This window comes from Hirundo rustica, chromosome 3 (genome assembly GCF_015227805.2).
Source record: "Hirundo rustica isolate bHirRus1 chromosome 3, bHirRus1.pri.v3, whole genome shotgun sequence".
Lineage (NCBI taxonomy): Eukaryota > Metazoa > Chordata > Aves > Passeriformes > Hirundinidae > Hirundo > Hirundo rustica.
In genome coordinates, this window is record NC_053452.1 from 6,715,376 (window position 1) to 6,738,699 (window position 23,324).

Sequence of the window (23,324 nt, forward strand, 5' to 3'; positions counted from 1 at the left end):
TGGCATGAAACTTCCCTTGCACAGACTTTAACCCCGGGGAATGAATTTGTAGCTCAAAGAGGAACTGTAAGCACCAAGTTTTCTTTTCTCCCTTGGTGTTTCCTCTCCTTAGAGTGTGTGGGAAGGTGTTGACTGTTAGTAGGTCTAGTTCCTGCTCTTCCTTTAAACTGGGTCATCACAATTTACCGTGCTACCTGCTGTAAGGATTTGGGGTTTTCTTCTTTCTCTACCCTTTGATATTATCCTTCTGCAACTCTCCCTCTCCCCCTCTTCTCTCCCTTCCCCCTGTTTCCTCCTTACTCTAAACAGGAGGAAAATGGGTCACTTCATAATTGCTCTTCTCTATTTCAGAGAAACCCAGAGGCACAAAATGGAACAAACAGGTAAGTGTCACTAATTCAGGGGAGCTTTAAACATATTTTCCTTTTGGATGTCTCCTGGGCTTGCTTCACCTGCTCCTTTCCCTTTGCTTCCAAACTCCTAATGTAACAACTAGTGCTGCTGTCTGGTTGTATAGGTAAAATTCAAGCTGAGACTAAGTGATTTGGGGTGCTAAAGGTCAGCATATTGGGCTTTTTTCCTCTCCCTTTTATACTTTGTTTTAGTTCAACAGAATGAAAAAAAAAAAATTATGAAGGGGATGAATTGTACTTAAATATGCCAAAGAGGCAGTGATTCAGTGTTGATGCAATAATTTGCAATAACCTTGGGCATTCATCAGAGTGATTCAGAAAAAAGGAAAGGCTTCCTCAGTCATCTGTGAGCTGCCTGCCACACATCAGGACTTCAGCTCACTCTCAGACAAAACAAGAGATGTGCAGTCCAGTCAAGCATACAATTCTATTTTTTTTTTTTTTTTTTTTTTTTTTTTTCCTTCTTCTTTAATGTAGGTGCAATCCCAGGGATTATTTTGCCCCCAAGTCCTCCTTTTGTCAGGGCCATGATCTGCTGCTTTCAGTGGAAGGCTGATATTGAACAGCTGTACAATTCTGGAAAAAGTCACTTCCCCCTTGAAAATTGGTGTTTTGGGCTGAGCTATAAAAGCATCACACACACACACACACACACACACACACACACCCCCCACCACCTTTTTGAGCACTGCCTGGCACAAACCTTGTGTCTTCCTAACATGCTGCTCTTTCCCTATTGAAACTGGGGTTGAATCTGTCTCTGCCTCTCTTTCTGCTGCTTCTTTCTCCCTTTTAAGGATGTAAATATTTCCATCTTCACATATTGTTTACTATACATCTTTCCCGTGGGACTTGGTGCTGCCTCTGCAATTTACCTCTCCAAGGAGAGCCTGGAAAGCCAATGGGGCAACTGCCTGGAGAGGAGGTTTGTGTTTGGAGGTAAAGGGAAGGCAGAAGGTATTTTTGGAGACTCATTTCTGTCACTGAGGGCTCTTGGGAAAGCCTGAGGTGTCTGTTTAATCTCTGCTCAAAAAGGGACTACATCAGACAGGAAACCCACTCCAGGGGAAGTGGCAAATGTTCCTCTGGGCCCTGATGCTAACTTTGTCACACAGACGTGCATCTGGAATAATTCAGGTGGCACAAAGGAGGCCAGGCCTAAGCTATACAGGAGGACTGGGTTTTAAGATGGACCAGACACATATGTGGGTTAAGGTGTTAACCCTTTTTGTTCCTCAGATTCCATATACATTGCAGTAGGTTTAAAATTGCTTCTGGCAGTATTCCTCATCCTCCTTTGAGGCAAAAAAGGAGTCTAAGGCATCCTTGGTCCAGCAAGAGTACTCTCTCTAAGAATTTATGGGTCAATGTCCTCATATATCTCTAAAATGAGAGTAAAAACTGCCCTGGTACCTTCCTGAGAGTTATTTCAATTTCCCCTCCTAGTGCTCTGTGGATAATTTATATTTTTTTAAACTGATAAACTTGCTGAAAATTACAAGTGAGGGAAACAAATCTGTCAATAACTCCCCAGCTTCTGAATGTGGAGTGTTGTTTTTTCCTCCTTAACTCACAAATGTTCAAAACATTTTGAGAAACCAGTGCTGCACTGAAGAAAAGCCTACTTCTCTCAGCCTAATTCTTGGTGTTTTGAAGGTGTTTTAAGGAGTGTTCTTTGACCTGCCTGTTTCTAAAACATGCAAGATTCTGGACTCCTCTGGAGTAATTAGTGGGCCTTGGTTCTCACATGAGGTATATGCATAACATGAAGCTGCATCTGAGAGGTCAGTTTACTGCTGAATCTCCATTTTTCGTGCAAGTACCAAACACTGGAGTGTGATAACACTTGACCACCTGCAGTGCTTGAAGCCTGGTCCTGGTGTGGCAGGGGGGGTTGTGGGTCAGGCTGTTGCCGTGCTGAGGAGCTGCTTTAATGTTGCTTGGTCAAGGTGTGCTCTTGCAGAGTAAGAAAATGAGAGGGAAGGACTGGAGAATGTGGAGACCTGATCCAAAATTTCCTGTGGGCTTTAAGACAGGTCTGCAGGCAGCTTTGGACTGAGGGATGATATGGATTCTTCCTGTTGGATCACTTATAAATAGTTCTCTAGAGATTCTCTCTTATGCAGCAAAAAATCCTCATTTACTTGAAGACTGTCTGAGCAACCCACCCACCAGTCAGACTGCAGCTCTTACACTCGCCAAAAAAAGAGACTCTTTATTAAGAGGAGTCCCTCAGAGCCAGCCCAGACCACAGCTGAGCACCCCCAGGTGAGGATGAAACCCTGGGACTTCTGTTAAGCCCATGAGAGCCCTTAGCAGGCTCAGCTGCCTTTCCAGATCCTGTCAGTGCCTCCAGCAGTGCTTCCTTTCGTGCTGTGGGCCTCAGAGCAGGCCTGTGACATTTTTGTCTCTGACAAAAATGCTTCTGAAAGATGTCCAGAGATTTGATCTTACTCGTGATCTCCCAGCACCTTTCCAGGGTGAAGGGATGGATTTAAAAGATGACTAGTGAAATAATAATCTATTTTAATTGTTTATTATCTTGTAATTTGCTGTGGCTGCTACAGCTGGAACAATGTAATGTTCCTCATGACCACGATGATCCAGATAACAGGGAGATTAAAACAGACCTTTGCCTCTGGCATTCTTTTTGCCGTTATGGTCTCAAGGGATGCTGGGGGTTGCTCTGCTGGGAGCTGGGCTGTTGGTTTGGCTGAGGCTGAGCAGAGGAGCTGGGGGCTCCTTATGTCCTTCTCTGCAGGCAAAGTGAGCCTTGGTGGAAGATAACGCACGAGGTAAATGGAGCTGATGTCTCCTCTGTGGCAGCTTCCGTCCCACCGCAGTCTGCATTCATGGTTGGCTCTTTGACTGTTCCTGCCCCTGGAGGATGGAGGTTAAGCCTTTGCAGTATGGCTGTTGACCAGTAAGTTTTTTCCACAGCTCAAGGAAGGCCAAAATGAAGGTTTAATGTCTAGGCTGACTCTTGGCTTCTGAGTGACAGAAAGGGTCACTGGGACTTGGCTGCTTGTATCAGGCTGAGGTTTGAGGAGAGGCAGGAAGAGGTGAAGAACTGAGGGTGGGGCAGAGCCCTGTATGAGTGACTGAGCTGAAGCTGTGAGGTCTGATTGTAAAAGAACACCTAGTCAGGGAAATTCTTATGGTCTTTGCCATGACACAGTGGTTGGGTTGGGAGCTGTGTGTGTCACCTGCTCAGGGGCTTCACCTGGGGTGCTAATGCTGCCTCACCTGATGTGCTCCAGCGTTGGCTTTTGCCCCAAACTTTGTGAGCACTTACCTGTCAGGGGATCCCAAGCAGCCACCCAAGTATTTATGGGAGTAAATTATTCCTAGGGTGTTTTCAACCAAGCAGCACAACATGCAAGCAGGATCAAGATGTGCTGAAGTTTATATCTGACTCCTGTTTCCAACAGTTCAGGGAACAGGAGAAGCTTCTGCCTGCCCCAGAAGCAAGTGAGTAATGTCCAGAGCCATATGCAAGATGAGCCTGGCCATGAAAACAGCTTTGTTGCAGCTTGTTTTTTGTGCCAGTTGTTGTTATGCCATTGTTGAGGAGGCATGGACAGGTCGATTCAGGGTGAGGAGGGCAGGGGCCTGAGGCAAGAGGCCCTGAATTGTCACTGACCCATCCAGAGCTCAATCTGCAGCTTCACCCAGAGCTACCTGCCCTGACTGTATTCCTCAATAGTCAAGATGCTCCTCCTGCCTCCCCAGCCTTGCCCCAGTGTGGTGCAGAGCCTCTGGCTGGCAGGACAGCAGGGAGCAGAGCTGCTCCTGTACCCAGCGGGCAGGACCCTTGGAAGGCAGTGAGCTTCCATGGAGTAGGAAAGGTCTGCAGGGAAGGCCCACAGAGGCTGGTTAAGCTCTTCACTCTGAAGCCTCTTTACCCAGAGGGTGACTGGGCACTGAATGGACTCCCCAGAGAAGTGGTCAGAGCACCAAGGCTGCCAGAGTTCAAGGAGCATTTGGACAACACCCTCAGGCACAGGGTGGCATTCCTGGGCATGTCCTGTGGGGAGCCAGGAGTTGGGCTTTGATCTTTGTGGATACCTTCCAACCCTGAACACCCTGTGGTTCTGTGATTTGGTTTCTGAATGTCCCCTTGTTCCTGTGAGTCACCTGGCACGTGGCCCTGATGCCTCACAGGGTGATGCTCTCTGTGTCAGCACTGGAGCCTCTCTGCAGAAGGAGCCCTTCGGCTGATCCGAGCTCTCCTGCACAAAAAGCCCAGAATTGATCATACTATGGCAGAAATAGCTTTGTGCTGGAGCCAAGGTCCTTTCAAGGTAGGAGTCCTTAATTTGGGTGATTTTAGCAGCACCGGGCTTGTTGGTAACCTCAGCTACTTGAATTCATTAGGAGTCCAGCTCCAAATACATGGTAGGAAATTAAAAATAATCCCTTTGGAATACATATTTGCTTTCTAGCTTTCAGCTACTTGAAAGCTGTGCTTCCAGCACTTACACCTCCAGCCACAGCTGGTAGAAAATGGACCAAAGATAGTCACAGTACAGAGCTTGGCAGAGTAGGAGCTGCCCGGCTGGTGTTGGGGGAGTTGGATCATATGCTGCCTCCTAAGCTTTGGAGGCTCCTCCCAGGAATTTTCCATTTTTTTCCCTGCTCCCCACACATGTGATTCTGATAAGAGCCAGAATGTGGCCCTGCATGGATGGGGCAGCATTGCTGTGCCCTCTTGTGTTGCTGCAGGGGCTATCCAAAGCTTCCAGCTGTTGCTACTCTGTTACATAGATGGCCGTTCATAACACAGCCTTATTCCCATTGAAAGCTGGAGAAACTTCTGGGTGTGATAAAGGTACTGGAGCTTTTCTCTTTCAATTGATCTGCTTGGTGACATTGATTGGTTTCGCTGGGGGGAGGGTCAAGGCTCTGTGCAATCTGTTGTTTTTACCTTCCCCCATAAACAGATAATACAGCACAGGATGAAGTGGGGAGCAACCTGCATGAATTAATAGCTGGCGTGACATTTCCTTGTGGAAATGTAGCTTACCTGTACAAAGAGTCAGCCCTGGTACTGTTTTCTTCCTGCATACAGAGCTTGGGAATGCTGCCATCCTATGCACCAGTCCCAGTGCTTATTTGGCAATAAGCAAGCGAGGCCTTGCCTGATACTGGGTAAGAATCCACAGCAGGGAGGAATTCTCCCACACACTGCCAGGGAACAGATTTATTGCCACATATCCACACACGGTGCCGAATTCACCTAAGTCTCTTTTAATGTTCTATTTTAATTGCTCGTCTCAGCCAGCTGATGATAAATCAGTCTTAAATTTGCAATGGGGATTTGGGGGGGGTAGGGATTGAGTCAGATTTTATTGATATTATTGCAAAAGGTCTTTTCTATCTTTTCTGGGTAAATGAGTTCTATCCTTTTGGTTGTATTAAAGATCTTTTAGAGCCAATCTGCCAGCATCCCTCTCTGCACACTGAGCAATCACCGTGCAGACTGCTGCATCCCCAGGCAGCAGAAATACTGCGTGCTGGCTGGAGCCCTCAGCTCCACCTGCCTGCACTGGAAATCAGACTGCAGGGGAGAACTTGTGCTAGAAGCCTCTTGTTTTCTCTTTGGTGTTTTGTTTTTTTTCTCTTTAAACCCATTCTGTAGAGCTAAACTGTAATTTTGCAGTGCTTGTGGGACAGCATCTGAAGAGTAACAAAAACCAGCTTGTGAAACATCTCTCCTTCTCATTATCTGAATCTTAGCATTACAATTCAGCTACTGAGCTTTATAAGTTCATTTTTTCAAACATTCTGTAGCAATCTCATTTTTTAATTTTTTTTTTCCTGGTATATAGCCTTTTCAGAGAAGGGAGCAGTGGGTGCATCATAATTTGAATATAACCCTGTCAATTTTAAATTAACATGACAGCAGTGCCTAAAGCAAGGCTAATCCCATCTCTTCTTGTGCTATATAACATATAATGATGAAGATACTCATGCCCCAATGAGTTTGTGGTCTAAAATAGCCAAGACTGGTAAAAGACAGTAGAAAATAGCCATTTCTACTTGCTGCTTTTCTGCTTTCAGTAGATTTTCCCTGTATGCTGACAACTCCAAGACTGTGCAAGGTAATGGTTATGATTAATCCAAGAGACCAGGGAGGTATTTAAATTTAAACTGACATGCTTCAGATCATAATTCAGACTCTCTCTGAAGAAAAAATTATTGATTTTGATCTTGATTTTTTTTTTTCTCTTCTTTTTGCTTGAGACAGTCTTGTAGCTGCCTAAGTGGGGAGATGATAGGAAGATAAAGCACTGCAAGTCTCCTCGTTCCAGATCCTGCTGGGCATCTGGGGCAGGGCTGTCACCAGTGTAGTATGGAGAGGTGTCCTGTGATGGGCACACATGGCAGGACAGTGCAGCCACTGCTTTCCTGAATGGCCTTGCAGACACCAGCCAGGAGCCAGGCAGCCCCTTGGGTAAAGATGCAGCAGCACATCAGAATAGGGCTTAAAACAGAAATTAAAAGCAATTTTGTGGTGGACAATAACTCAGATCACACAATAAACACTGAACAGAAGCACTGGGGACTCTTCTAATGGCCCTTGCACCTAAAATGCCAGATTTAATAAAGACTGACCTGTGGGCTTCAGAACTCCGAGCTGTGGAGTGGCAGCACTTTGCTGTGGCAGCTCTGAGCCAGTGTGCAGACTGGGAGACCTGTCCCAGAGCTATTATCAATTTTGCTGTGAACTCAGGTGCTCCAAAGGGCTGCTTACATGGATTGCTGGGGTTTGGCTCTGCACAGATATGTGCAAGTATCAATGGCTTAATGCAGGTGAGGGAAAGGAAGGGAAGACAATACCCAAACTAAACAAGATTTTTTTTGTAGGAAAAGCCTGTGCTTCATTCACAGTTCTCAAAGCAATTTGCAAGAATCTGGTTTGGCAGGACAAACTGTGATTCACTTATATAACATTTCCCCCCTAATCTTATATTTTTCATTGTTAGGTCTGGTAGTTTTCACGTGAGCCTGTTTAAGTGCCGAGTAGTCAAACCATGTAAATGAACACCTGAATTCTCAGTGGTTACTGAGACCAACAAAGTACAAAGTCTTTCTGATGCCTCCCTTCCTGTGGAAGTGAAACAGGTCAGGATTGAGCTCCAAACTGCCTCCATTCTCTGTGGAAACTGCAAGGCAATAGGACAAATGAGGTAATGAGATTGCAGCGCTGCTGCAATAAGCTTTGCAGGTAAATCTCTCCACATGTGGATTACTTTTTGTCATCTGAGAAATAGTGATTAAATTTCTCTCTTGGGATCTAAAGCCTTTGTTTTCATCGTTTTGCACATCTTGACTGAAGATGAAATACCTGATCATTGTGTGCCATTGAAATTCAGAGCTCTGGTTTGGGGAACCTACCTGTGTACTGCAAAGTTTCCAATTTTATTCTCCCAGGACTCCTGGTTATGATTCAGTGGACACAGCAATTATTTTGCTTTAATTTTTAAAAAGTTTGAGCTGGCATCTCAGTTCAACTTCTATTTTGTGCAGCAAAAGATAAGAGCTCTTGACATGCCCCAAGATATTAGGAAATGTAAAATGTAAAAAAATTCACTTCAAATAAACAGTGAAATGTGAAGATTTGGGGTGGGGATGTAGGATCCTCTGGTCTTTCTGAGTAGGAAGCTGGATGTTCACTTCTGGTTGTTTTTCTACAGAAAATACTGGGGTCTGGGATAGAGCAGGCAAAGCAGGAACATGTTCAGTTTTGTCTGCATAGCCTTCATTAGAGGTCAGGCAAAACATGTGTCTTGATATTGTGGGATCCTCAGATGTAAAGGGAAAACAGCAATGATGCATTGATGGAGGGGAGGAATTTGGGGAAAGGGGATGTACTTGGGTGTTACTCCTCAGAGGTGGAGGCAGAGATTGGTCAGAACAAATAGCTTAGCTTGATTATACATAAAAAAATAGGTAAAAATCACTGCTTTGTTCTCTAGAGGATGGCAGTAACTCATGAGGGCACTCTTTTCCATCTGGACTCACAACTTTTTTTGATGTCAACCTGAGATTGAGTCCTCATCTTCCACCAGTTTAATGAACTTTTGAGACAGAAAAATCAGTGAGAAGAGGAATCCTCTGAGCTGCCTTATCAACCAGCACAGTGACAGAGACAGAGGTTGCCATTTCCTCCATGAAAAGGAGAATTTCTACAGTCATGGTCTCATCTTGCCTCAGCAGGAGGCTGGAGAGATCCAAAGCATGTATTTGTGGTGAGTTATTATAGCTGTTCCTCTCCTGCAAGGGACACAGTATGGTTAAAAGGCAAAACATTGCACAGCCTGGTACTTGTGGGTGCTGCTGTTGTCTTTCCTTGTAATTTTCATCCAGGCTTTGAAGCCTGGTGTTTGATAGGGACTGTGGCACATTTCCTACAGTGCTCCAGGGAAAAGTGTGAGATGCAGCAGTGGTGGTTAGGAGAGCAGAGGTTGCTTAGTGGCAGGTTTATTGTTTTCAAGTGGTGTATTTTGCTCTTCTGTGAGTCAAAACCAACTAGAAATATTATATTGAATATACCTTGAAGCCTGCCTCAGGGGACATGCTGACTTCTCCATAAGACACAAGGGTGCTCTAATGAGAAATGATATAAACAGTAGGTAATGGGATAAAATATCCCAGGTGGATGTGAGCTAAAAATTGTATCTTGCCCCATTATCTTCACTTCCAAGGCATTATCTATTTGATGGAAGAAGTCCAAGCGTGTTATCTCTGCCATTCTTGGAGCACATGTGCCAAGACTGATTTGTTGACTTGTGTTAAGGGAAGGGATTGAATTTGGTGTAACTTGTGCTGTAGCAGCATGGCCTAACCAGCACCAAAACTTGGGTCAGAAGAAACAGGATTGTGTGTACAACAAGGCCCTGCTGTCCCCATTTTTTTTTTTTTTTTTTTAAGAAAAACAAGTACTTTTCAGAAGCCTAGTGAAAATAAATAATGAAAGGGGTACTGGGATCAAGAAAAGATAATCTGTCCTGACATTTCATCTACGGATACTTGAAATATCGCAAGAATCTGAAATCCACCGGGGGAAATGAGTCTGAAATGACAGGGTTGTGCAGGAGCTTTTCTGAGAACTGGAGGAAGACACAGAGTTAAAAATAAAACAAAGCAAGGGAAGATGCTGCAGTAACTTAGCCCACTCTGTATGGCTTTTGTATAGGTGTGGGGGAGAAGGCAGGCAGCAGCTGGCTGCTTTAAAAGGCTTAATTTTATTAAGTCAAATTTCAAAAGGCCAACCTAGTAAATATAGGGTGTAAAACCCTTAAGATCTCTTCTTCTAATGGTGGAGCAAGTATTTTTCCTCCTTCTCTTCCTTTGCACCTCCTGCCACAACAGGAAACAACCCAAGTGACTCTTCCTCCAGCAGTATTTTTCTGGAGTCCTCCATGGTTCCCAGGGTATGCAACATAGGAGAAACTAATTAGAGATCTGATCCTGAATGAATTCTTAATTGCAAGTTTCAACCCAGCATGAAAGGGACTGATTTTATTATTGGCAGTTACCAACTGGTATCGGGACAGAATCACTCCTAAGTTTACTTTCTGTGGAAAATCCATCACAACAGCACCTATTTCTGTGACCTCTCTTCTTGGCAGGCTCCTGTTTGCTCGTGCTTGTCTCTGAAGTTCTCTTGGTGTAGCTAACAGAGGAGTCTGTGTTCCCTGGGGTTCAGTAGAGCAGCCCACATGGATTACTCCAGTTGCACAGTCCTTGGAAGAAGCATGGCCTGAACAAATTTCTTTGTCTCCTCTTTGAGCAAGAGAAGCTCTTTAATCCTTCAGATGATGTTTCAAAGCACAGAGTACTTGATGAGGTTATAGACTGACAAGAAGATGCCTAGGACAGGAATGACCACCTTCCTGAGGGAGGGATGTGGTGTTGAATTCTTTGTCATTGTTCTCTGCCAATGTGTTTTATCCTAGTCCTTCTCAAGCCATGAAGTGAGGAGAGTTCCCTCTAGCACTAAGCCTCTCCCAGAGCCAGCCAAGGCTGGGGATGAATCTTTCTGTGGTGTGAATGTCCTTCAATTTTCTTCAGATAATTTCATCAGTCACCCAAGGACACCAGTGACCTTGGACAGCTGGAATGCTGTCATGGGTGAATGATCCCACTCCTGTTACCAGCTCCTTTCAGCATCTGCTTCCTTTACAGAACACTCCCACATTATGATGGCACAGAATGTATGGAATATTGGTGTACTACTGAAAAGAGGAATGAAAGTGCTAGGATAGTTTCTCTGCTGGCTTAAGAGGAGCTGCACAGGTGGCAATGAAGGTGGCTTATATCATGTCTCGGGGAGAAGGGACTCGGTGGATTGGTTCCTCATTGTGTCAGAAGAGATGTTGGAAGCCCCTGTACTCTGTAGGGCACCTGGGCCTTGTGTTTGCTCACACACAGCTTGGCTGAACTCCAGTCTCCTCTTGCTGAACCAGATCTTAGCCTCTAGGCCAGACCAAAGCAGTCTTGAGAACCAGCAGAGTGACAGTATCAATGTTTGACATCTGTCTCATTCAGAGGACAAGGCTGATAAATCTGCAGCTTCATCTGGGCCTGAGGCAACCAAAACCCCAGGCAGGGTGGGCCAGTGAGGCTGAGCTTTCCAACCAGCCTGGAGCCTTAAGTCTTCAAGACAGCTGTGTCTATTCCTGTGTCCAGTTTGGTAAAGGATCTCAAAATGCTGGTATATGTCTGGGAATGTAACTGCTGTCTCCTGAAGTTACCCACATTCCAAGGATCTGACTCTCCTACAGGGAACAGAGTGCCAGAGGCTACTCCCATAGTAAATTCCTGAAGTGTCTAGAAGATGCTTTACCAAAAGCAACCTCCTGCTGCTCCAAGTGGTGGTTTGAGGGTGAAGCTCAGCAGTGTCCCCACTCCTCACCTGGGCACAGGTACATGGTGAGTGTGGCAGGTGAAAACACCCATCTACACCTGCACTCATTAAAGTCTCCCTTTTGCCTTTTTAATAGTTGTATTTGCCCTCTTCAGGGGATGGATTTAGTAATATTTTCCCTTCCTTTACACCCTTACTCATCTCTGCCCATGTGTTGGAGCAGCTGTGCTCTAGGGTGGTGAGAAAGTTTGCAGGTAAATATTGATTATCTCTTTGTAGTAATTCAGCAAAAGGCAGCACTTTGCTTTTCACCTGCATTTTCACCTTCTCTCAAGTGGATTAGTTCCTGAGGAGTATCCTTAGGAAAGAAATCCTTACATATGTGAATGAAACAGGCCTTTAGAATAGGTGCAGAATTCCTGATAAAGGATCCCCAGAGTCCTATAACCATTTTGCTGCCTTCATTCGTGCCTAAAGAACTGGGGATGTTGTGTGGGGGAAGGAAATGAGGTGGGAGGCGGCTGATGAGAGAAGCAATGTACCCTGCTAACAAATCTCATCTGAACAGATACATCCAGGACCTCTGTGTCTCCTTTCACCTGCCTCATTCTGAGCAACCACACTGAGAAGGAAAAAAACCATTTAAAGCTCCCCTAACCAGAGCCTCGTGGGAAAACAAGATAAATAGCAGCAGAGCTGGTGCTGCTATGGGTGCGAAACGCACACAGCACCAGGATCAACACATCCCTGCCATGTGGCAGCATCTGCTGCTGCCCTGGCTTGGCACAGGTTCCAGTGCCCCTTTGTACTCTTCTTTGATCCAGTGCTGTGTTCAGCAGAGGGCATTTGATTAATTCTATTTTCCTAGTGCTGAGGGGGAGGTACGTGCAGCTGGAGGGGAAGAGCTTGCTTTAGACACCCCGTATTGGAAGGTGTTACCTGCCCTCACGGATTTTCTGATTCTCTCCAAAGTGCAGCATTTTCTCGAGAAGGAGCTAATCCTGTGGGGCACTGAGGACCACTAAGACACTGTGACAGGGTTCTTAGGCCAGTTCACTGCAGCCTCAGCCCTCTGCTTCCCCTTCCACCCTGTCAAAGTCAAGGCTGCTTTTCCTGCAGCACTGCCCTTCTGGCAACTGCGAGTCTGTACTGCTCGCCACAACCTCAGTCTATCATCTGAGGATGCAGCAGTTGAATAACAGCCTGAGCTTCTGCAAAACAACTGTGGGAGTCCCTCAGGCCACCGACGCTGCTTATTCCTCCCTCAGAGCCCCAGGGAGCCGATGCAGTGACAGTGTAAAGGCTCCTGAGGACAGCAGGATAAAAGCAGCTTGCACGGTGGCCAGCAGGCTCCAGCTTGGCTGGAAACTGCCCTGCCCCAAATGCCAGTAAGGGGGGGATGTATTTCTCCTGGCCTTTCCTGGTTTGTGAAATTCATCCATCTTGTGACAGAAGGGGGCATGAGAAGAAGAGCAGGGATCTTTTTCTGACCAAAAATCGAGATAGGGACAATCTTTTAACCTAAACCTGATTATTTCCATTAGCAGTGGCTTTTCCTCACCAGGATTTCTGCACTAGTCAGTTCTGTAGTGCTTTCAGGAAGACATCTGCCTGGTGCTTGGGGTGGAAGTTGGACTCTTTGCTCTCTGGGGATGGTTTCCCCTGGGCGGATTTTTGGTTCCCTGCCTTCCTAAGGATAGCTTTTGCCTGCTGCTTGTTTCCCCCCCTGAGTACTTGTTTCCAAGAGAAATTGCTGGTTTATGGTTTTTGCTCTGCTCTTGTCAGAGCCTGTCCCAAGCTGGCGATGTGGACTGCAGGCTTACCTGGGGTGTGCTTTGGGGCTTCCAGGAGCAGCAAAGCTCTTCAGTAAACTCCAGCAGAACACAGGCTGTATGTTGAGGTAATCAGCATCCTTGATCTTCTCCTCTGAGACCCAGCAGTTAGCTTATTTGCACTCTGTTGTGGCAAAAATACAAAGAAAACAAATATGGAAGATTATTTAATGAACTCTGGGAATGAATAATGAATACATCATTTTTAAGTGGTTCTTCAGGCTGCTGCAGAGTGCTACCCTGAGATGTGAGAGCAGGAATCTTGGCTAATACAAAGGAGGGCGGTCATTTTGTTCCTGAATGAGCAGCTTACAGGATGAATGGGACACTTAATTGTTTCTTGAAGCAAACTTTTTAGACATCAGTGTGTCTAAGAAGGAGACTTGGCAGTGTGCTGAGCCTTAATTTTTAAACAGTGTGAAAGATGGGCTTGACTTACCTTTGCTTTGAGTTGGTGTTATGCCGCTGACTTCACTGGAGAATTTGTCACCCTCACATATCACCTGCCTGGCTGTTTGTTGGCACTGCAGTAAGAAATGAAGCACCAAGCAAGGTTTTCCAGCAAGACTACAATTTTCTGGAAGATCCCATGCTGCCAGAAGTATATGACTGACTTAAACTGATTTGTTACAGGTCTTGTGTTAAACACATTATCTTTGCCATGATATCCTGGCTCAGTCTTTATCTAAAAACCATGAAAGCTGTTTGAAACCTTCATCTATTGGGAGATTGGCTCACATTTCAAGTAAGTCATGCAGCATTTTTTCCTAGACTGAAAAAAAAAAAAAAAAAAAATCAGGCTGGTCTGCAATTATTGCTTATAACTCAAAAGGGTTTTAGGATAGCTGTATATCTTGGGTTTGGTGTCCCTCAGAGTCCTTGGTGGATAGACTCATGGTAGTGAAAACATTTTAGGGTTGGATGACTCAAGAAATTTCCTTTTTAGAGTCTCTTTAAAATAACTTCCTTTGAATGAGAAAATCAGAAGGATTCTTAAAAAAAGCAAATGTGTATTTCAGTATGGGATGAGTGTACGGATTAAAAAAAAAAAAAAGCCAATTTAAGAATTAACACTCTGGTAAAATTATTAGCAAAGATGCAAAGTTTTCAAGTCACCAACAAGGAGAAAATGTGCAAGCAGCCAGCAGCTCAGGCTTCTCAATGGAACTCTTTTCTTGTGGAGACATCTTTCTCGTCCGTGGCTTGCAGATGTGTCAGGGGGCTGCAGTGGAGGTGGTGATGGTTGCTGGAGGTGTAGGAGCTGTGCTGTGGATCAGAGTCCTGCCTGGCCCAGTCTGCTTTGCCCTTTCTGCCCCACCTCATGGTGCTGTGCCTGACCCCCACTGTGTGATGGCTGTGTCCCTGCGGCTTGGACAAGCAGCTCCCTACAGGAAAAAAATTCCTTCCCAAGGCTCTTTTCCATTTCTACTCCATGACACAGGCATTGGTTAGACAGTGTGGAAGAAGGCACCTCATGCAGGGCTCCCTGGGAGCCAGATGTCAATGGCAAGGGAGTGTAAAGTGAGTCTTTTACTGAAGTGTGTGTGACATGAAGAAAGTTTAACTTTTCTTTTCACACTCGAGAGACTATTGCAAACCAGTCAACTCTTTGGTGTAGCATGTGATTGGTTTTGTTGTGTGTGAGACACAGATGTGGTCCATAACCTTCTTAGCACATCAAAGTTTGCATCTTGCTTCAAGGTCAAGTGTAGTTTTCTTAATTCACTCTTCTCTTACAATTTGTTTCCCCCAGCCTAAAAATTAACGGTTATGTATATTGCTACATGTAAAGATAGAAATTTGATTTTTAAAACATGTCAGACATCTCTTTGAAATTGGGAGCTAGATCCCTAAATATCTTTTGAAATCTGGAGCTGTGCACCAGATGGAGAACCAGCACTTATAGAGTAATTTCACAAAGGAAGTGGAGTGAAATTATTTCCTTTAGCAAATAGTTTCACAGCATGAAGAAGGAAAGCCAAGCCAGCATCTTGCACAGGGAAATGATGCTTATTCTCCCCTTCTTCATGCCTCTTTCCTGGGGCTTGGGGGGGAATTTTTGTTTGTTTTTTTTCTCCTATGGATGCATCCAGGCCACAACACAGCACAATGGAATGTGCAAAACTAGGTATTGGTTGCTCTCTAATTGGCACGAGTTGCAGGTCAGAATGAACACTCTGTGTCCCATGAAATGCTGTACCCTTTTTATGTCCTGAAGTGATTTGGGAGTAGAGATAAATGTCACCGATACACTGAACAAGAGTTACTGGCCTGCGGAATGAATCCAAGATAATGTCAGAGGCTCTTCAAGGCAGGCTGATAATGTGGTGTGTCAGCCTTATGTAACTGGATATATGTACCTGAGGTTATGTGCAAATGTAGGGGCTGCAGCTGGGCTCAACACCCCAGGAAAATCCCATCAGCTGCCGAAGTCAGAGTAGCAAAGACTGACAGTGTCCCTGGTCGGGAAAATCCAGTCCTGATCACCTCTGAAGACAATAGTGATACTGCAGATTGCCAGGAATTTGTCCTAATCTCGACAGTCTAGAAAAGATCTCCAAAGTTTCCTTCTTCTGGATGCTGGCAACATGTGCAGTGTGCGCGTAGGTTTTTTGCAGTGTCTCGGAGGAAAATGAAACTTTCTAGACAGGTGGAGCTCATCAGTTTTCAAAAAAACAGCTTCTGCTTAGAGATCAAACAACTGCCATATGGTGTTGTTTTTTCCTATAGCACAAATGTATTTAGCTCTGCCAGGAGAAGTCTGGGGAACTAATTGTCAGTGGCCACACAGGATACGGCTGAACTTGGATTAAAACACTACCAAAGCATGGAGCAGCTTTGGAGAAAGGAGCTGAATGGCAAGTGGGGGAGGAAGTGATGCAGTGGGTCACTTAGGGAAAGAGGTACTGCTCAATTTAACCTGAGTTTTGTTTTATGAAAGCCTGGATGCTGCAAAGATACAGGTATTAAAAAAAAAAAAAAAATTAAAAATTCCAGAACCCTTTATATAACTATGCTCCTTCATCAAGCTCTGAAGCCACATTATTTCAGTGGAAAAAAAAAAAAAATACAAACAAATAATTGCATGTTACTGTTCTCAGTCTTGGCTATAAGATGAAATCTCATTAGGAGCTGCAATAACAGCACATCTAAGAGCAAAATTTGGCTGAAAATGCTTTCACTTTCACAACACCCACTTTTCATTTGGATGTTCAAAGTTGCTGCAAAACATTTTTGAAAATTAGCTATTAGCTACATACTGTAGTAATTTTTCTAGTGACAGCCATTGCATAGAACATCTACGTTGTAATAAACTTTTTGCAGCACCTTAAATTTGTCTTGTTATTGTCTATCAAGTGTTGTTATTGCTAAACTTGTTTCAGTGCTGACTCAGTTGATGAGCATAATTTTACTATGTAGGCAGCCCTAATTCGTGATGATGTGGGCTTCACATAGCATCTAGAACCTTCCTCAAAAGCTATTTTGCAAATGGCTAAGACATCCATCCATGAAAGATCTTTGAGCTTGAGGCTTGTGCTATAAATGCAAAGCAGCGTTTATTATTGGGGCTTTACAAATGCAGTTTTAATTTGGCCTTAATCAATACTTCATTAAAGTGGGCCATATAGAAACCGTTTGTTTCTCTGATCTGCCAAGCTGCTTTGTGTGTCACATTAGGAAAGAAATAAAGAAAAGGCAAAGCTCTCATAGCATTCAAGACAGCCTGCAAAAATATTTTCCTTTTCCTTGGCCTCCCTTTCCCCTTCCAGGCTTTCTGCTCCGGTAGCTTGTATTGTAGTCATACTATGCTTGGAGTGACTTGAGAGCATCCCTAATGCTGCATCCCCAGAACTGTAAGCAAATAAACTATTTTTGTGCAGCAATCTGTAAGCTGCACTTCAAGAAAAAATTCCTTGTCTGCTGACAGACACCCAGGAAGGCTCAGTGAGGTTTGAGCAGAGAGGGCAATGGCAGAATGAGGAAATTGCTTTGTCTTCCTTGGTGCAGTAAATTCCAAGCCGCTGGAGGAGGGGTTTTCCCCCTCGGTCTGTCGTCAGCACTTTGAGAGTGAGGGGTTCTGCTGCAGTTGCTGTGTTTGGGTGTGTGCCACAGAGAGAGCAAGAGGAGCAGGGAAAGGCCTTGCAGGATGCCTGGGGGCTGTGGCAGACGGGTGCCAACACAACCTTCTGAAGTGTGTGGAAGGTCAGGGCATGGTGCCTTGAGGTCCAACCTGGTGATACCCAAATAGAACTCGGTTTTATGTGAGTTGTCTTCCAAACTGGGTCATTCCACAAGAGGAAATTCTGCCTTTACACACTCATGTTTTGATCTGAAGAGGAAGTTCTGCCCCTTTGACATCTCTGGTGATGAACAGGGTGTGTGGAGACTTTCCCACCTGTGGTCTGGTAGGGACAGAGTCATTCCCCTGGAGTGACTGGTACCAAGGTTAACTGCAGAGAGGGTGTTGGACACCTGCAGGGTGGTGGAACCAATAGCAGGGTGAAACATCACAGAAAGTTGGATTGCTTTGTCCTTAAATCTATCCTGCCAAGGCAAAATCCTTTCTGTCTTGGAAAATCACCAGTCTCCCTGCCATGAAGTCCTGTCTGGCATCCAGGAAAGCTGCTTTTTCTTTTGTTTTCATTTCTAGAGTTTCCTGTATCTCTCTTTGGATTTTAAGCTAAGTCTGTTGAAATCTTATGTTTTTTCCTCCTCTCTCTAGTATTTCACAGGAGAATTTGTCATCCCCCACCCCTGCCATTTGTTAGAGAACAAATAGCTCCTGCACCACTGGAGCTGTGGTTTGCTGTGCTCTTTGTACAAAATGGTTTCAGAGAGTGAAGGATTGGCTCAGGCCTCTTGACTACTCTCCCCATACACCACTTTGAGACTTCAAGGTTCACCTGCATTTTAACAGATCAGAGTTGACACTGGCTTTAATGCTGGTGGAAGTTTTCCCCTGCTTCTTGGGGCTTGTGGATGGGCTGTTGGTAAGTGTTCCTGACTGCAGCTGCTCCAGCCTTATCTCTCTCTGTATGGATGTGCAGGAGTTGCCTTCAGTGGGTCCCTGGGGTCTCTTGCTGCAGTGTCAAAAGCTTGTTTCATTACAGGGGTGGGGCACAGTCTGCAGAAGGCCAGTTCAGAGCACTGAGGTTAGAGCTAGCTTTGCAGGGGAATTGATACCTGCAGTATAACGTGTGAGCTGTAAACAGAGGTCTGGTGTCCCAGTTAGCTCCAGTTAATATGTGAGAATGGCACTACTATTACTGAGAATAAACCTACCCTGCATCCATAAAAAAATCCAGCAAGGCTCCATCAGATCCTATAAACACTTCTGTTACGCTGCTGACTGCTGGCTCTTGGGGCTGCCTTGAACTGCAGCCTAGGGAGGAGCCAAGAGGTGGAGGAGAGCTGCTTTCCCTCCCAGAGTGGTCTGGCCTGAGGTGGAATTAACCTCTTTGTTCAGTGCAGAGGAAAAAAAAATCAAAGCAGGCCAGGGTTGACCTATATTTGATCCTTGCAATGTGCAAGTTCTGCTTCCTGCACTTTTTCTTGTTGTGACCTTTTGTTCCTAGGAGGTGAGAACTGCTTTGAGGCATTGCTGTATGTTTTGTACAGCACAACTTGCCTTCCAACAGGAAAGGATAATTTGAAGATTGTTATTTCTGTCACAGGAAATCCCAAAGTCGAATTAAAAAAAGGAAACTTGTTCTTGTGAAGCCTTCAAATACCATAGGATTAAATCTCTCTTTAGATTGTGACATTATGGATGGGATGATTGCCACTGATCTCTCTTATGTGCCGTGTGCTTTGGAATAGGGTGTTTTGCCAAAGTCTCTCGTCACCACCAACCGAATCTCAGTGAGTGGGGAAGAGAAATGTGGTCTGTGCCAGCAGGGTGAGCGAAGGGCCAGGGACTGGGTTTTCAAACCTCAGGTGATGTGGCTGAGGAAAGCATGGATGTTTTCCTCTGCTTGGGAGGGAGTGGAGAGAGCACAAACTGGTTATTCAGAGGACAAGAGGCGATTCAGAGGAGCATATGGCAGTCCAAGGCAGAACTGTGCCAATGTTTTTTTTTTTTCCATGCTCCCTTCCATCTGTTTTCTGGAGGAACTAAGGCATGGGTGAGGGAGGATGTGAGGAAAGGTGTTTGGGGTTGAACAAGGCTTTTGACCTTGGACAGGATATCTGCATTTACAGAACTGGGACTTGAGGCTTAAAGAAACTGGGAGAGCCACTCCCAAACCCTGAGTGATGGATGGCTTCCTTGCACCCTCCTCACCCTTTCCTTGGTGACCACTACCTCCAGGCTGCTTTGAGCCTTTAGCTGATGGAAATAAGTCTGAAAAGACTCTTCCTTAAGGGGAGCACAGACCCCTTCCTGAGGCCATGGGCCTCTCCCACTATCACTGGAGCACAGGTGGTGCTGTGTTAGGTTTGCTCCAAGAGACATTCAGTGCCTCTTTCACGGCCCACACAAGAGGAGGTAGCAGCAGACTTTAAGGAATACTGGGATTTTTCAATTATGTTTTCCACCAGGCAGTAATAAGGCCTTTTCTTTTGGGAGTCATCAGTGAAGAAGGGCATTGGTGTTGCTGCCTGATTACGTATCAAAGCATGTGTTTTGTTTTAGTTTCACAGTGAGGAAGGGGCTGGAGGATGGACAGAAGTGGCCATTCCCAGCCTCCCTGCTGCAAGGTCAGCTACCCCCGTGGTGGCACAGCCTGTGTGCACTGACCGGTGCATCCTGGTGTTTGCAGACGTGACTTGTCCCAGCTGAGGCACTGCAGAGGGAAACAAAAACATCATGTGCAGAGCCCAAGATGTCTGCAGGCAACAACATCTTCACAAGGTCCCATCTGTAGCACGGCTTGGCCACAAAACCCATCTGACCTATTTTGCGTTGCTGGCTCCTGACACAGGCAAAATGCTATCCAGTCACAAATCATTTCCATGAGGGCACTCGGTGCCTTCTGACTGGGTTTTGTCAGCCAGCACCTTTCCCCTTCTGTGCAGCTACCCAGGTGAACTCAGCTGAGCAGCAGTAAGTACCTCAGGGGCAGAGAGCAGCCTGACCTTATCAGTGGATGTGTCCCTTGCATTTGAAAGATGCTGAGGTTATGGAGTCAGAGGTAGGAGAAGGAAAACAGTGTTTGCTGGAGCAGAGCATCAGCTCCTGCCATCTTACCCTTCCTGCACAGTGAAGCTGTGACCGAGACCAGAGTGCGCCTGGTCAGCTCCAGGTTTTGTTACAATGTTGAGTTCAGGTTATTTGTGCGGTCTTGCTTCTGCTGCATCCCACCTTCTGAAGCTGAACTGCTTCCACGTCTTCTGTGCGCCTCTTTTGGAAAAAAAAAAGGGAAAGAACTAGAAATCCATCTGTCCTGTTTTATGGCATTGTATTCAACACCCACATGGGGCTGAGACCTTCTGAGTAGCTTTACTTTGCTTTATGGATTAGTGAAGCAGTGAACTGTCAGGCACATGGTGGCCCTGGTTAGTTTTCCCTTCTCTCTGTCATACCTCGTGCTGTGCAAGATCCAGCCTTGCTTGGATCCTGCAGTGCCTTTCCTGTGTCCAACTCCTGCTAAGTTGTGAGCAGTCAGCACAATTCATTTGCTGTGGAATATAACCTGTCAGCAGATTTTTCTCCTTCCTCGTGGAAAGGCTGAATCCAACACAGACAGTGCTGCCACGGTACTCTGCATTATAAATCCTTCCAAGCAGGGATTTGCACTTGCAAAGCATCTTCCTCTGTCCCTCTCTAGTGGCCAGCACACAAGCAGAGATTTATGAATTTCCATCACCAAAACAGTTTGCAGAGCAGTTGGGCTTGCTGTCAGATGCTGTGATTGTCCCTTGATGATAATCATCCAGTGTGGAATATCAAGTTGTGGCTCCAAAGGAACAGCAAGTCAGAGCCTTCGTTGGTACCAGCCTCTGCAATCCCTCTGAAGGCAACACAGCTCCACCACTTCACACCACACATGGTGTGTGCCAGCCTTTATCTGGCATCTCCAGCTCTAATAGGAACATACGCTTAGCTAAATTAAGAAGGAATATTTTTGTGCTTTAGTACAAGCATACTAACAATTCCAGTTTATTTTAAGAATGTGTCTTAAAAGCATTAAAAGTGGCATAAAATAATAATATATGTAATTTACCACTGTGGAGACTGTCAAGTGTTGTCATGCTACTGGCATTGTATTTAATAGCCAGGCTGCCAAGAGGCATCGCTAATAGAATTTGCATTAATATACACAGCATCTTTAAAAATTAATTACCCAAAGTAGAGCATCATGGATTGAGACTCTCCAACAGCAGAGAAAACATTGAAGCAGCACTGAAACAAGCAGTCTCAGAGCTCCTTGGGAAGCCAAGGGCTGCTGGAAATATTGCCCCAGCCATCCTCTCCTTCCCAGTGCATCAAGTTGGGGATGCAGACACAAACTGACAGTGGGAAGCATTGCCGTGGAAAATTCTGAAGGAAATCATAGATTCAAACTGGGCCTGGAGGCTGCTGTGCTGCTGCTGGAGACTGCTGTTGTTGCAGCTGCAAAGAAATACAAGGAACCTGTTAAGTCACAAAAAAGAAATGTGATCTTTTCCAATATTTCCCCAGAGACAGGGAGGTGTCAGCGCTTCACAACACGAGTGGGTCACACTTTTGTGTGCTGAGGAAGGTTTGCACGGGTCACAATGTCCCATAGCAGCAGCTCCCCAAGGCAATGTCTGATAACGCTCATCAGCCCCTTTATTTTCCTATTCTTCCATCAGCCTGCAAATGCAATGGCAGATTGGGATGCTGTTCACTTGACTGTAATAAATTAGCAGCAGCCATTCAGTCTCTAGCCCCTCCAGTTTCTTCATGTGCTGGAAATGGCTAGAGATGTGTTTTTGCTGCCCTACATGGAGGAGGAAAAACAAACTTTTACTGGTCACATGTATTGAAACCTTTAGTCAGAAGCTGAACCGAGTTAATGGTATTTGTGGAAATATTTGGGCAGCTCATGGCCTTCTCTTCTTTTCTACTTTAGCCTTTCTGGGTTATAAGTCTGAGCTCTGGTGTGGCCATGAGGGATCTGACCTCATTACTCATGGCCATCCTTTAGATCAGCTGAGTGAGGGGAAGCAGGCCCAGGAACGTGGATTGTGCTGGAGCCAGGCAGAATTTCTTTATCTGCAATGAGTTTTTCACATTGTTGAGCTCTTTACAGTTTTCCTGCCAAGAACTTCCCACAAGTGTAGGTATTTTCCTTCATTACTACCCCTAAGTGAATGTTCTGCCTCCACCTCTGTTAAAATCATGAATAATTTCCAGCCTTCTCATGTACTGTCACCTTGAAGGTATTTATGAGCTCTGGTCCTGTTCCTTCTGAGTCGAGGCAGTGCCATTGTTTCTATCACTGTCACAAGTCTCTCTGTCCAATTTCAGGGTTCGTTACTCAGCAGTGGAAGTTCTCTCCGGGTTGGAATTTGGAAAGTGGGCTTTCAGGCTGGGAGCAACTACAAAACATCAAATGCAGCTATTCACTGTTATACTTAGGGAAGAGCAAGGGAGATGAATGTTTTTAGCGGTGATCTGGCTGCTTTTGGTGAGTTATTGGAAGTTAAATGATTTTCAAGCAGTGTAACATTTCTGCTTTTGCTGCAGCCTCTGTCCCTTCAGCATCTCCATCTGCCCGAGGCACGTGTTCAGTCTGGGGAAAGGGAGCTCAGGTTCAGAGGCTGCTGCAAGTCTTGGTGGTCAGACAGATCTGGGCCAAAATACTGGAGACTAAAATACAACTGAAGGCCATAATGGCAACTTTTAAGACAAATTCTTCAGTTTTTCTGAATCCAGCCCTGGTCAGTACCTATTGGCTCCCTGGTTTTCTATGGATGGAGAGGAAGGGCAGGTATAGTCTCTAAGAGCTGGGGTTTTTTTATTTAAAGGATGCTGTTACAGTGAGAACTGAGAGGTTTAATGAGTGCCTGTTTTTCTGATTCATCATTTCAGAGCTGTGTTTACTCATACGGTGGTCTGGGTTACCTTCCCTCTCCAATCCCCAGGAAATCATGTCATTAATGACAAATGCTCAGGCTGCAGCTGGTGTCGGAGGGTTCACTGCACAGAGCAGGCTCAGGGGACAGGAATATCCCCTCAGGAAGGCTGAGGGGGTGGTTGGCAATGAGAAAGCACCTAGGCTCAGTTCTGCAGCA

At 45.4% G+C, this 23,324-nt stretch overlaps 1 long non-coding RNA gene across 1 annotated transcript; it reads left to right on the plus strand.

Moving 5' to 3' along the window:
- Positions 1 to 16,267, plus strand: LOC120749878 (uncharacterized). The gene is made up of 3 exons (XR_005699808.2): positions 1 to 66; positions 352 to 383; positions 10,052 to 16,267. It is a non-coding gene; the product is annotated as an uncharacterized LOC120749878 (long non-coding RNA).
- Positions 16,268 to 23,324: the final 7,057 nt, after the last annotated feature.